Here is a 14,907-nt window from a genome sequence, read left to right as displayed (position 1 = left end):
ACCTAACAGAAGAAAGAACTCACCGCCGATGACTGTGTTCGTCGATGTTGAGTTCGTGTCTATGTGTGTGAGAGAGAAAGAGAGGATTCACCACCACCGTCGATGTTGAGTTCGCGGTGAGATGCGATTTTGACTGTGAAAAGTGGAATCAGTTCGCGTCTGAGAAAGAGAGAAAGAGCAAGAGAGCAAGAGAGAGAGAGAGAGAACTCACCGCCGCTGTCTGAGATTTGAAAGAGATGAAGTGAGAAGAGGAACGAGGGAGAGAAAGAAAGAGAGAAAGAGAAGGATGTGAAGAGAAGAGAGGTTCGGCACTAGGCAGTTAGGCTAACTAGAAAAGTGGAAAGAGATGAATGAGAAGGGTCACTTAGGATATTAGGGTTTTTGGTTTAGTTTATAAGTCAGGCCGGGCTATTTTGGCAAATCACGAGCCCAACTCGAATTTATTGTGGGTCAGGCTTTTTGGCCCGGGGTCAAGCCCATGGGCTCATTTGTGTGTCCAAGCCCGTCCAGGAGCCAGGCCGGGCCCATGAACAGGTCTATTACACACCCCAAAATGTATGCACACTCACATACCTCTCCTTCTCCCATATTGACTCCAATCATACAGCTTTTCTCAAAATTCACTTTAAGGTTTGACATTTGTTCAAAAAGTTGTATAGTGAACTTCAGGCTTCTGATCCTATTGAGGTCCCCTCCTTCACAAAAAAGAATTGTGCCATCTGCAAATTGCGAATGTGTATTGGTATGTTATCTCTTCCAACTCTCAATCCCCTTATTAAATCCCTAGAAACTGCTTTGGAGATTAGTCTCCCCAACACTTCTGCGACCAATGTAAACAAAGAAGGGGAAAGAGGGTCTCCTTGTCTAATCCCTCTCAAAGCTAGAGAATAGTCCACCATTGCCCCATTTACCAAGATGGAGTAATGACAATTCCTAATGCAGCCCATCACCCATTTGCACCAGTTGTCTCCAAACCCAAAGTTGATCACCACCTCCAACAGGAAGGACCAATCAACCAAGTCATAAGTCTTTCCCAAATCCAATTTGCAAACCACCCCTTTTGTCCTAGATCTCTTGAAATCCTCCAGACTCTCATTTGCTACAAGTATATGATTTGTTATCTACCTCCCATTCACAAAAGCTCCTTGGTTTTTTGCTATGATTTCTAGGAGCACCTTCCTAATTCTAATAGACATCACCTTAGTGATGATCTTATACAGGCTATTAACTAAGTTGTTCGGCCTATGGTCCTTCAAATGTTTTGCATCACTTTTCTTGGGTGCCAAGGCAAAGAAGGTGGAATTTAGCCCAAGGTTAATCTCTCCTCTAGTATGGAATTCATCAAACACCAGCCTTAGGTCCTCTTTTAGTATCTCCCAGCAGTCTTTATAAAAATCCATCGTAAAACCTGTAGAGACTGATTTATGTTTCTTACATCTTCTTTCTTTTTTTGGCTCTTGGGACCACTCTCTTATGTTGTAACTTATGTGCATTACTTTTTGTTTTATTATTTCTTGTAAGATAAGGGCACAACTGTCCTTTCCATGACATTGTATTCTTTCTTATATAAGTTAATCATTTCTGGGTGTGTGATTCAAGAGAGAACACACCCTTTCATTCTCAGCTTTTCTTCTTTGATTTGAACTAAGTTGACATGGAACCAGAGCAGGTTTTTCAACCTGTCCTTGATTGAAACCAGTTTAGGCCTATGAGATCGACCCATCTACTTCAGTTTTGGATCTCGTAGGTTGTTGTACTGATCTGCACATCTCTGTTGTTCTTTCTATGGAAGATCGCCATCAGAAATAGGGTTTCTTCTTTTTCTCTCGATCAGCTACTCCAAACTCTGTGAAACTTCAGATCTGAAATCACCCAGGTCAGATCTATATAGATCTATAATTTAGTTTCAGTTCAGATTCCTTTTGAAGGGTGTTTTTCCCTTCTTCTTGTTTGACAGTCCAGAAAACATTCCTTTTTTGGATTGTTATCAGTTTGAAAACCCTGTGTGGTTGTTTTCTTTTATTGGATTTTGATTCCTCCATGTGGTGTGTGATTAGGCACACATATTCCATCAAGTTTTGGATTCATTTGGACCTTCAGATGCTCTACTTTCTTAGTTTTCTTTGCTTACTCATTGCTAAAATGGCCATGGAGAAAAGAAATATTCTACTAATAAAGTTCAATGGGGCAAACTATGCCTTCTGGAAATTCTAGTTCCATTTCTATGTTGAGGGAAATGGCCTATGGGGATTTGTGGATGGTTCCACAAAACAACCTGATGAATCTGATTCCAAGGGGCTGAAACAGCAGAAGATCGACAATGCCAGAGTAGTGTCTTGGCTTCTTGGCTCTGTTGAAACTAAGATTGCTATTCCAATGAGAAGTTATCAAACTGCCAGTGAGATTTTCACCTATATGGAAAAGGTGTACCAACAGTCCAACATCTCTCGTCAGTATCTGATTGAGACAAAGATATTTTCTTACAGCCAGGTTGAGAAGAAAATACAGGAATACTATGCTGGCTTCGTGAATTTGTGGACAGAATATGAACTAGTTCACAGGGTGAAAGCACCTCTGCTTTTTTTTTTATCAATAGCTCCTCTGCTTGTTGCATCAAAAATCTGATAGAACACTTCGATAGGAGGAAGATCATGCATTTTCTGATGCATTTGAGACCTAAATATGAAATTGTAAGGTCCAACATTCTCACTATGGGAACTCCTCCCACACTTGACACAGTTTTGGGGGAGCTTCTCAGGGAGGAAACTAGACTCATTACTCAACCGACCTTGAGGTCGAAATCTGATTATGGAACAGAGACAACCTTTCTGATGAATAAACCCAAGCCCAAGAAGGACTTGTCCCGTGTATAGTGCTATGAATGCAAGGAATATGGACTTGTTGTCTCACACTATCGGAAGAAAAAATTTTGTACCTACTACAAACAACATGGGCATATTATTCCTGATTGTCCTACCCGGCCAGCAAAGGGGAATGGTTCAAGTTCTAAGAAGAGTCAGCAGCTTTCCAAATGGCAACTAAAGGTGCAAATACAGGGAATACAGCTTCAGCAGGAATGGATGAAAATTCTAGGACTCTTACAAAAGAAAGAATGTGGCAGCTAGTATCCTCAGCTATTTCCTCTGCATTTTCAACCATCGGTCTTTCGGGTGAGTCATCCTCTTATTGTTCCTCTCCCAGTCACTTATAGATCATTGGTTTCGAGGCCTCTAACCATATGACAGGGGCACACACTGGTCAGTCCATTAAACCCAAATCCCTGAATAAACATATTATTACTGATAATGGAGAGAAATTGAATATTGTTGGTTGCAATGATTTGTCTTTGACTACATTTGACAATTCTTGCTTTCATCTACCTAAAACTTTCTTTGTTCCTAAACTTACAACGAATTTGATCTCAATCGATCAGTTAGTTGAGGATGGTAACATTGTTCATTTTCCCATGATGGTTGTTTGATACAGAACCAACGCACATTTAGTAATTATATTTCATCATGTTGGGTCATGAGATTGTTAGTGGGTGCCTTAGCATTAGGAATAGGATAAGGTGAGCCTATATTGAATCTGTCCCATTGAGATCCCTAGACAAAAGGATAATTTGGTTTACATCACTTGCTTTATGGCATTTCTTTCTTCTTGTAGGCTGGACTTCTAAGAGAGTTACCTACAAAAGATTTTTTGGAGGAATATGCAAGGGCAATACTCCAGAAATACATTGACAACTTGTATGCATGTGGAGGTTGATATCTTTTAAACCATTATAGAGATAGAGTTTCCCTTTTCCTGTTGTTGAATACAAATCCTTGCCAACTAAATGAATTTGCAGCTACAAAATCCTAGATGTTTGTTATCAGAAGTTTTAATCTCCCTCATCTAATGTGGTTTGTGCAGTAAACGAGGAAGAAATACACAAAACACTGATTGATGCAATTCCAAGAATATTAAAGTGGCCCCTTCGCTTTAGGGATTCAAAGGTATTACACTGATTATTTATTATGCCTGTCTAGCAAGGTCATTAGATAAATAACAACAATCTTTTTAGCCCAACAGAAATTTTTGAAATAATTTAAAGACTGTTTATATGGTGTAAATGATTTTTTGATGGATTAGATTATATCCTTGAAGGATATTAATGGTTTTGACCAAGTGGCTTTGTATTTCAGCAGGATGTTGCTTTGGGTGTGGAGTGTGGTAAGCTATAAAGACCTTTCTCAAGTTTAATGTCCTCTATAAATATCCTCCGTACATATACTAAATAAAATATTGTTTATTACAAATCAAAGAAAAAAATTTAGATTTAGTTATCAATGCAATAAGATCTACTGCAAAAAAGGTACATATGCTTCATATATGCATTTATGCATGTGAAATGCCTGGGTTACTGGCCCTAATATATAGACCTAATCATGGACCAGGCTTCGGGCTTGGATTTGCACTGTTTTGGCTCAATCTTTGCACCAGGCCCATTCAAATTTTGGCAAAAACCAAGCCCGAGTCCGGCCCTTAAACAGGTCTACTAGGATATATTCACAATTACTGCACATATCATATAGAGCCAGAAAAGAATGCAAAAAATCTCCACAAGAGAGCATGCACATGGCCAAGTGAACAGGAAAAAAACTGTGGAAATCCCATTGGAAGGGAAATCTTAGTAACAAAAATCTTTTAGAACTTTTTCCAATAGACTTCTCATTTTTTTTCTAAAAAAATCCCTCTGATATATGACCAGGAATAATAAAACTCATTTTCTATGTGTCACTTTGTAGCCAAGATGAATTCATCTACATATACTGCCATTGAAAGATAAATGGCAAAAGGAGGTATCCTTGAGACAAAGCCACTATCTCATTTATTTATCAACTGAATGACCTTTTGCAGGTACATTGTGAGATTCCAAACAAAAAGAAACTAATGAAATGTTGCCTACAATGTTAACACTCGCCTCTTTTTCCTTAAACAACCTATCCATGATTGCCATCTCTGTCTTGTGTTTCTAAATTGGATGAGGTTGGCTTTAGTTTAATTCAAATGCTATGTTGAACCAACTAAACAGGAAAAAGCTATGGACTCATAAACTGGTTTGTCAAAAGTGTTTCTTCTTTGTTTTAAGGAGTTTTTTTATCTAGGGCTTAAATAGTTATAAAAATTATTTTGCTTTATGATAATTTTTCCTTGTGGAAAAATTGACCAAAATGCTTAATTTAAAGAGTATGGTTTGGGTGCTAAGGCATTTACCCAAGAGACATGTATAGTTATGGCATTCTCTTGCTAGAGACATGGAAGAGACCCACCAACAAAATGTTTATGGCTTGAATCTTCAGTCGATTACAGTCGTTACATCTCACAGAGGTAAGCCAAATATCAAGGTGAGTGAGTTAATTTCTTTCACTGTTCCCCCTCCACAGTCCACTCCCTCAAGGTAATTAAGTTTCAGCTAATTCAAGCTTGTTTATATCTATCTTTATTAAAGGTGATGGAAAGATTAAGAATTCGGATCAAAGATACCATATGCTAGAAACAGAGTGGTAGAGTGTTATTTTTGGATGATGGGAGTGTATCCAGAACCTTAGTACTCTGTTGGTCGGATGATTCTAACCAAAGTAATAGCAATGACTTCAATACTAGATGATACTTATGATGCATATGGTACATTTGAAGAACTACAGCTCTTTACAGATGCAATGGAAAGGTTTGATATCAATACATCTCTAATATCTATTGACTACTGTATGAAATTTTAGGTAACAAGTTGGATTTAATTTCAAGTAAATACCACATACTGAATGGATTTTGTAAGATTGTCACTGCGGAGTTTCTGCTTTGGCATTCCCATCATTCTAAATTCATGTATTTAGGTGGGATATTGGTGAAACTGATCAGCTACCAGAATATATGAAAGTGGTATATCTTGCACTCTTAGATAGTTAGATGTTTACAATGAAATTGAGGAACAGATGAGAAAGGAAGAAAGATCATATTGTGTCTCCTATGCAAAAGAAGCAGTAAGTCGTACATGGCTCTACCTCTGTGATTAGTTTCATGCATCCTGGGATTAGGGATGGAAGAAATTAAGGATATGGTTATATATATATATATATATATAAAAAACATAAACTCACATATAATTTTAATTTTGATCTTATGACAGATGAAAGCTCTGGTTAGAGCCTACTTAATTTGTTGAAGCCAAATGGTTCTCTGAGGGGCACATTCCTTCATTTGAGGAGTAGGAATGGGAATATCAGCTTAGAATGTGTTTTTTGGTAAAATCACAATTAGCATTCAGCCCAGCCAGGAGTTAAATTGTTCAAATATGTTACTTAGCCAACACAACATATTCAGCCCAGCCATGAAATCAAATATTCGATTTCCTACACTACTTAGCATCAAGTGGATCCCTCAACTCTAGTGCCTCCAAATGATCACTCTCCTCCCAAACAACCCATAATGAGGAGAAATATACAACAATAAACCTCTCTAGCCTCTCCCTGCTGCATATTACAAGTCTCCCTCCTAGTTTATAGACTCTAACAATGGCAACATTTTGGGGTTGAGAATAAGTGGCATGACCTCTATCCCATATCTCCTTGAAAGTTGACAAGAACATGTAATTCCTGGCCATATGCTACCACATAGAACATATTAGCCAGGACATAACAGTAAGTTATTCTGTAAGATATCCTAGCTTTCCTTTGCCTTCATTAGACGACTTCGCGGATTAAGACCACTCTAAAAAGTTATTTCCATCCAACATAACTTAGTGACTGAATGTTAGAACCTTCTTAAATTCCCATAACACTACTGACTACTTGAACCAGCTATAGAATCAAAGAGGACCAGCTGATGGTGGCTCAGTTGGTAGGATCCCTGACTAGTTGTAGCAGATACCTGGAATCAAATCCCACTGCCACCAGTTAGGGGGTAAAGGAATGGGGGATGGGCTACCCCCCATTGTGTAGCCCCATGACGCCAAAAGACAAAAATATAGGATCAAAGGGGGCAGTCATATAAAATACTAAACTCAAAACACCATCTACAATTTACTGACAAAACATAACAGTCCCACAAAAAACACATCTTCTGGGACACAAAAAAATATCCTTTCCTAATCCTTAGAATCAAAACACTCTGGCAGCAAACACAACGCAATAAACAGAAATTCAGCCCCTTCAAACATCAACGGAGACTGAAATCATGCTTCCAACATCATCACCAATCGGCAGCATTGTTGTGATAATGTTCTGAATTTTATATCTACTCGAACCAGTCACGATTCAACCAAGAACAACTCAAAAGGACTGATAAAGATAGGAAGCAAAACAGAGGGAAGAAAAAGTTACCAAATTTTCATATACGATAAAAAAGAATATAGGAACACTTCCATAGTCTTCAGAAATATGTTACAGATCAAACATAAGTGGTCTTAAGCAAAAAAAAACAAACAGCATCTGAACGTATTCCTTACTGCAATCAATTCTTATTTTTTGAAATTTTCAGAAAAGAAAATCTATAAAAAATATCAATCAGCCTCTTAACAGATTCTAGGGTTTCTTGTGAGGGGTTACTGGCAGGACATACAGTTGTGGGCATCATGCTTAATGGAGAGAATGAGAGAAAAAAAAAACAAAAGGGGGAGAGAGAAATCGATGACTTACCTCGCCGTGGATGAGTTCAGTTCGGTTCTCAGCTGCCGAAGGAGTGGCAAGAGATGAGGGAGAGAGGGATGGAAACCTAGAATCGGCAAAGAGAAGGTTTGATGGTCTGCTGCATAAAAAGGGACGAATAAAAAGAAACAAATGAGAGAGAGAGAGAGAGAGAGAGAGAGAATGAATGAGAGGAAGAAGATGAAAGGGGGAGAGAGAAATCATGACTTACCTCTTAATTCAGTTCGGTGCTTCTCAGCTGCGGAAGAAATTAGGAAAATGCGAATATGCGATGGGAGAGAGGGTTAGAAACCTAGAATCAATAAAGAGAAGATTTTGAAAGGGTTTTTGCTGGTGCGGTTTGAGGGAAGACGAGAGAAGTTACTGGTTTCGTTTGCGCGGGAGAAAACATTTAGCGGGCTCTTTGGATTTCTTTTTTTTTTTTTGTTTTTCGTGTATCTGTTCTCCAACGGCAAATATGCCTTCACTTTTCGATGCTTGAAAATTAATATATAGCGACGTTTTTATTAGGAATCGACAGGGGAGGGAAAGAGAACAGGAGAGGGAAAGGGTTTTGTAATGTCCGCACATGAGAGTTGTCAATTACGTGTAAAACTAACATAGAATCTTCTGATTGCATCCACAGCCCGCTCGACAACGGCTGAGGGCGTTTAGCTATTCTCCTGGACTTACGAATGGTGTGGGCATGGGTGCACTTCTAATCAAAATCGAACACGTCATGTGTTCGCATAACAAATCAAAATCGAACACGTCATGTGTTCGCATGACAAATCACTGAAGTGTGCGGAGAAGACCAAATGGCAAGTCTCCCATTAAGTTATAAACTTGTACTAATTTTGTTTTTGCTGCGTTTGGTAGAGGTATAAAATCGAATTGGGGTAAATTTTACACCCCATTTTGATTTTGCAGTATTTGGTAGAGGTGTTAATATACCTCATCAATCGGTGTAAAAGTTCATTATTGTCAGTATATTCATCGAAAATAAGTAGAAATTTTATATCGATAAAATCGATGTAAAACTTTATCTTCCTCTTCCTATGTCCAACGGTTACCTCGCGTCTCTTCTGTCCAATAGCTGTATGTCTTTGTTTGATCGAAGAAGAGAGTGAACTAGTGTGATGGCAGCATTCCCCACCTCCGACTGAAATCCCTTTTCCTCTCTCTCTCTATTTTCTTCTCCTTCTTATATCTCCTACCTATATGACCTGCCCTGTTCACTGTTTTCTCCGAAGAACACAGAACTCCCAGTGAAGATAACGTAAAGCCTGAAATCTTCTCCAACTCTAGTGTATCAGTGAGCGGTGAGCGACGAGCGGCGTATCAACGCAAATCTTGCAATCCCCCTCACTGATAAATGAATTATGATTCGACATTATCAGTGAGTGGTGAGCGGCGTATCAGTTCCGTTGAGACCTAGTTCCAGCGGTGGCAAGTGGCATATCAGCGCAAACCTTGTCTGTATACACATTGAAGCACTGCATAAGATTCACTGTGCAGCAGTAAGATTCATTGCATAAGCAAATTGCTTGCTCACCTTTTTCCGTTGAGACTCATTTGAAATTTTACACCATACAAAATCAAACATGATCCGTGTAAATTTTCAAAATCAATCGGTCCCAATTTTCATCGATCACTAAATTGGTTCACATTTTTCCATGGTGTAACATTTGAATTTACACCTCGAACAAATGCAACCTAAATAAAAAACAAAGAAAAGTAGAAGGAAAAAAAAAGAAAGAAAACCTAATCTTCCGGACTATATTCGTTATATGGTCTAGACAACCAAATAAAATCAAAATTGGCGGTTTGGCCTTGCTTGGCCTTAAAATGGTTTAGCTTGGGTTGAGAATTACTCGAATTGTAATTTTTTTGTTTTGTTTTGATAAATCATATTAACCCAGATCATTAATAAATATATTTTTTAATGTATATAATAAATATGTTTGAACATATTACATATGTACATGTATGTATGTAAGTAATAGCTACTAGATGACGCTTATTAACTTTTTAATTTGATATTTGAATTATATTTCTTATTTCATGTAGGTATGCATGTTATTTGTTTGCTTTCTAACTGGGTTAAGCCCCAAAGAATGGCCCAACCCATAATAGAAATCGGACCAAACTGTGATAGTTTGGTTTGGTTTGAGAAATTTTCAAATTGTAATTTACTAGTTTGGTTGGAGATATTCTCCAAACTGGACCATGAATGCCCCTAATCGAGCCAACTTGGTCCAAGTCTAGTGAGAATATTATAATTATTATAACATTATAGCTATTATTATAAAATATTTTATCCTAATATTATATTTGTATAGAATTTTAAGTTATTTATTCATTTGTTTTCATTTTTACATCAATTAAATTTGATAAATTATTTAAACTCTATAGAATTAATCAATTTTTGTTAATGTAAGTTAAACCTATTTTAACTTACAATTAAATGAAATTGTAGATTATTACATACTTTAACTTTTTATTGATATAATAATGTTAACCGACTTAAATGGATTTTAATTTATAATTAAATGTGATGTTAAATTATAATAATTAATATATTTTTAAAACACTATATAACTAATTATAGTTAATTAGAACAACATATTTAAATACTAGTATTATATTATTATATAACTTTCTTCTAATAAGTTCCAAGTTAAAATGTGTATAAGTATTTATTATTTTTTACCAATTACTTAGTTAAATTAAGTTTAAATGGATTTAAATTAAGATTATGTAATTAATTATAAACATTGTTTGATGAATAAGTGGTTGTTTAAAGAAGTACTTATTTTAACAACCACTTAAGGTTGTTTGGTGACCCACTTACCAAATCACTTATTATATTTTTAAGCACTTATTGGGGTGGGGATGTTTGGTAAACTACTTTTCTCATAAGTGTTTATATTGACATAAATAACAATTTTATCCATCACTTCACTCAAAATGCAACCAAATACTCATCCAACTTCAACAATTTTTTTTGCATGATTTTTAACCAAAAAAAAGATGTCTCATATGAAGCCAAAATATTTTCGAATTAGACAAATAATCATACAAAAAAACAAGAAAAAACACCAAACATGGAGGGGAGGAATTTGACGAACTAACCTCATCGTCGCCAGTGGCTGGATGGTGAAATTGTCGTCATTAAACTCTTCCAAAATGCAGACTTGTGAACACATTAAACATGGGAGTTTAAAGTAAAAAAAAAGGCTTAATATGAAGAAAATGGCAAAACGATAGGTCCGCTGACAAATTTTCTTCACTGCTAATCGTCGTCGGTGGACCTGTAACTAGGTGCACCGCTGATTTGCTATGTTCGAATGAGAAGAGAATGAGGTAAAACCCTTGCATAGGTGGTATTTTGGGTATTAAAAAAATACAAGGGACTAATTCGTCCCATTCTATTGGAATGAGTACTTCTCCAAGAAGTGCTAAAAAAAAAATTAACTTAAGTCACTTTTTAAATAAATGTTTCTTTTAACAAAAAAATATTTATTCTCCACTTTTTTACTAAACACTTAATAACCACTTAATGTATGGTCTCAGCTCTTAAAAGAAGTACTTTTAGAAGTAAAATCAAACAAGGGCATAATAGTAATATTCTATCATGATGTTATTATTATTATTATTATTATATTTAACTCCTAATATTATATTATTGTTGTATTATGGCATAATTTAAAATAGCTACATAATTAATTTAATGTGGTAGCAGTGCAATACATGGTAACCCATATACTAACAATACAAAATAGGTCAAAATTAACCAATTTGATTCTCTTCTTCCCACGACTTAAATTTCAAAAGAAAAATTTCGATGGATTTAGCATGCATGAAACTACATCAAACTCCAAACAAAATCAAAGAGTGAAAGTAGGAAATTGTGATTGATTTAACTCTAAAAACACTGCTCCATGAAAATGAAATGCATGCTTGCACTCCATATTGTCCCCATGGCCTCCAACTTCCATCTCTTCATGCCACACCCCACAAACCAATATAATCTAGCTTCCTCAATCACCACCTTGCTCTTTCCTCACTCCTCAAGCATTCACATGGTTTTGGAAATTGGAATGGACTAGACAGTTAGACCGGTTGATTCAGGAATCGGTCAGGTAATTGGTTCTATTTCAACCTAAAATCTGTCTAGAGCAAAAAAAAATTGTTGATTTAGTCAGCGATCTACTGATCCAAACAGTTGGATCATTTGACCTGTTGATCCAGACAATGTTTTATTGATTTTTTTTTTAATCAGAACGGACCATCTATTTGAATCGGATGATCAGACCATTTGACATGAGAACAGGTGGCCAAAACAGTTCTGTATCAGGTCTTATTTCTTTTAAACCTTGGTCAGTCATACATATATCGGGTCGATGGTCTTGTCTAACTAATTCACCAATTGAATTTTTATAGATATACTTCAAGGCAGCATGTAGTATAGTGAAGAAATATTCACCTTCTTATATCAAAATATACTCCATGTACTTTTGTTTTATCCCCGCCATTGAGCCCACAGTGTCTAATGCCAAAAGAAATTAGATAAAAAATAATTATTTTATATTTTATGACTTTTATTTCTATTAGTTATCAATAAAAAACATTTTTTCCATAATTTTTTTGTATCCATGAACATATATTATGTTATTTCCTACCATCAAAATCATTTAAGACATCAGCCCATCATCATTGAAGGAGACTCTAAGTTTGTCGTCGACTGTTTTAAAGGTTAAGTTAAGACCCCTTGGAGATTGGAGAACATCATCAAGGAGTGCCTTAGCTTATCTTCCGTGTTCAACCTTAACATTGTCTTTAGGCATGCTTATGATCAGGAGGTGAATCATGCAACGGACTGATTGGCTCGTAAAGTGTTAAGTGGTCTTGTATTCTCCTCCAATAATTTTCCTTGTGAGTTTAGGGTTATTTGCTTGACTGATTCGTGGGGAAGAGCTACCCTCGGGCTTGCATAGCTCTCCTTTGTGTTTCCACAAAAAAAAATCATTTAGCACTTTAAAAATTAAATTATTTTTATAATTTATAATTATAGTGTTTCTAAAATACAAAACAATCCGTAAATCTATTAGTGCAAGCATTCCTCAAAGATTCTTCAATTGTGCACTATTAATATGTACTTCCCACTATCAACGGGTACCACTCTGTATCCACTAATACAGAATCAGTATGATATGATGCAACCAATATGACATCTATCTATTGTGCTTATTGTATTCAACATTTTAAACCTTGTGGGGATGTGATTCTCCGGTGAGTTCATAATCCAAAAATAAAACTATCGCATGATAATAGATTAATGAAGAATATCAAGTTAAGTAAATCAAGAGAAATATCTAAGAGACATAATAAAAGATCAAGATGGAAATTAAGGAAATATGGAAAAATTATCAAATGAAAAACGCGTAGAAGGTGCCAGTGGAGGAGGGATTAGTTACTCCTTCCCATGGTTTCAAATTCAGATCGGACCGAACAATTGGACCAGAAAAATCGATAATTGATCATCTAATCGGTTTCATTTTACCCCATAACCATCTTTTAGGCAAAAACCATTGATTTGGTCAGCAAACCGCTGATTTGGGCGACTGAATTGTTTGAACCGTCTAACGGTTTTTTGATTGTTTTTTAATTTTTAATTCTTTTTATCAAAACGGGCTGACCATTCAGTTCGAGTGGTCAAACCGTTCAACGTGCAAACCAGACCCTTGAACGGTTCATTGTCCGGTTCAGTTTTAAAAACCTTGCTTCTTCCTATAAACCTTGCTTCGTTCGAGTGGTCAAACCGTTCAACTTGCAAACCAGACCCTTGAACAGTTCATTGTCCGGTTCAGTTTTAAAAACCTTGCTTCTTCCTATAATCCTTTTAGCATAAAAATGCGGCATGCATCTTTTTAAAAATGGGACCACCAAAGTGAATGAGAGTCACCAAGCAACATGAGAAGAATAATGCAAAAGAATGTGATGCTATGGGAGATGTAAGTCTATTATGGCTAATTACAATGGGTAAGAATAGTATGAAATGGTGTAAAAACCAATAAAACACGTGTTGGAGAGACATCAGATTTTATAACTATAATGGATAATCACAAGGGATAAAACTAGGAAGGGGAAATAGACGAAGGAGAGGATTATTGACCCAAACCAATTTATTTTAATTTGTTATATAATAATATATTAGCTCCCATTCTCTTTCATTAAATCTTATATGTAAGGTATTTTTATCAGTAATTGTTTCTATTAATTGGATCTATATCCAATACTTTTAATAACATAAAACCTGTGCTTTTAAAAAAATGACTCGTACATGAAAATGTTGTTCCTCCCAAGTGGCAAGTAAGAATTCAACCATTCAGGTCAAATGGATCTACCCATGATATTATACATAACTAATAAAATTTTTAAAATAGAAATGAATACAAAATAGTTGTATAAAAAATTGGGCATATCTTTGATATTTTATATTAATCATATTAAAGACAAAATAAGTGTGATGACAAAGAAGCTTTTTTATTGATGATGGAAATGATATAAAAAATTTAAACTAACAAAAAAGTGAAATTGTTTTCTTGGTTGGTGATGCATTAATAGTTTAACTTTTGAGTCAAATGTATTAATCATTGATGCCATTCTGAAATAGTAAAAATTAAAAGATAAAAAATACAAAAAAAAAGCAAAGAATACATAAAATTTGTAGAAAACGTTTGGATATATCCATGATATTGTATATTCATCATATTATACAAAAATAAGTGTGATAAACATTGAAGGCAGTTCATATATAATTGTAAGAGCAAAAAATGTAATTTGAACTATTACTTTTCACCTCATTCCTTCCATATTCAGTATTATATTTTAGGAGTTAACTCTCGTTCTCTCCCATTAAATCTTATGTTTAAGGCAAGGTTTAAAAGAAAATTTGGAAATGGAATGGCCACCGGTTCCTAGGTCAATGGTTTGGCTAGATTAGGGCAAATATTTCATTGTCTTTCTTTTTATGAGAAGAGAGGCTGAGATATATATCTTGTTGGCTGAGAAAGAAAGAATGAAAAAGGAAGGAGAGAAATGAAAGAAAAAAGGGAATGAAAGTGATAAAGAAAAGAAAAGAATAAGGGAATGAAGGAACTAGGAGGAGGGGGATCCAATGTTCACGTTGATGACGATGGCAATAACAACAACAGAAACACAGTGACTAGTCATC

The 14,907-nt window shown here is 35.7% G+C and overlaps 1 protein-coding gene across 8 annotated transcripts in view; it reads right to left on the bottom strand.

Moving 5' to 3' along the window:
• The window catches only part of LOC148863772 (Transducin/WD40 repeat-like superfamily protein), a 69,116-nt gene extending 60,905 nt beyond the window's left edge, over positions 1-8,211 (bottom strand). For 2 of the 8 annotated variants that reach the window (XM_088980080.1, XM_088980084.1), the window contains exons 1-2: positions 7,900-8,165; positions 7,680-7,785 (exon numbers count right to left, since the gene is read on the bottom strand). The gene's annotated coding sequence lies outside the window, so the exon portion shown is untranslated. Of the gene's footprint in view, positions 1-7,679; positions 7,789-7,899 lie in introns of all 8 variants that reach the window. The other 6 variants (XM_088980082.1, XM_088980083.1, XM_088980078.1 and 3 more) reach the window with 5 other exon arrangements.
• Between the last annotated feature and the right edge of the window lie 6,696 nt (positions 8,212-14,907).

This window comes from Nelumbo lutea, chromosome 3, assembly GCF_056320005.1.
Source record: "Nelumbo lutea isolate HS-2025 chromosome 3, American lotus-T2T, whole genome shotgun sequence".
In the NCBI taxonomy this organism is placed as follows: Eukaryota; Viridiplantae; Streptophyta; class Magnoliopsida; order Proteales; family Nelumbonaceae; genus Nelumbo; species Nelumbo lutea.
The sequence above is the reverse complement of the archived record's forward strand: the minus strand, read 5'-3'. Positions and strand labels throughout refer to the sequence as shown.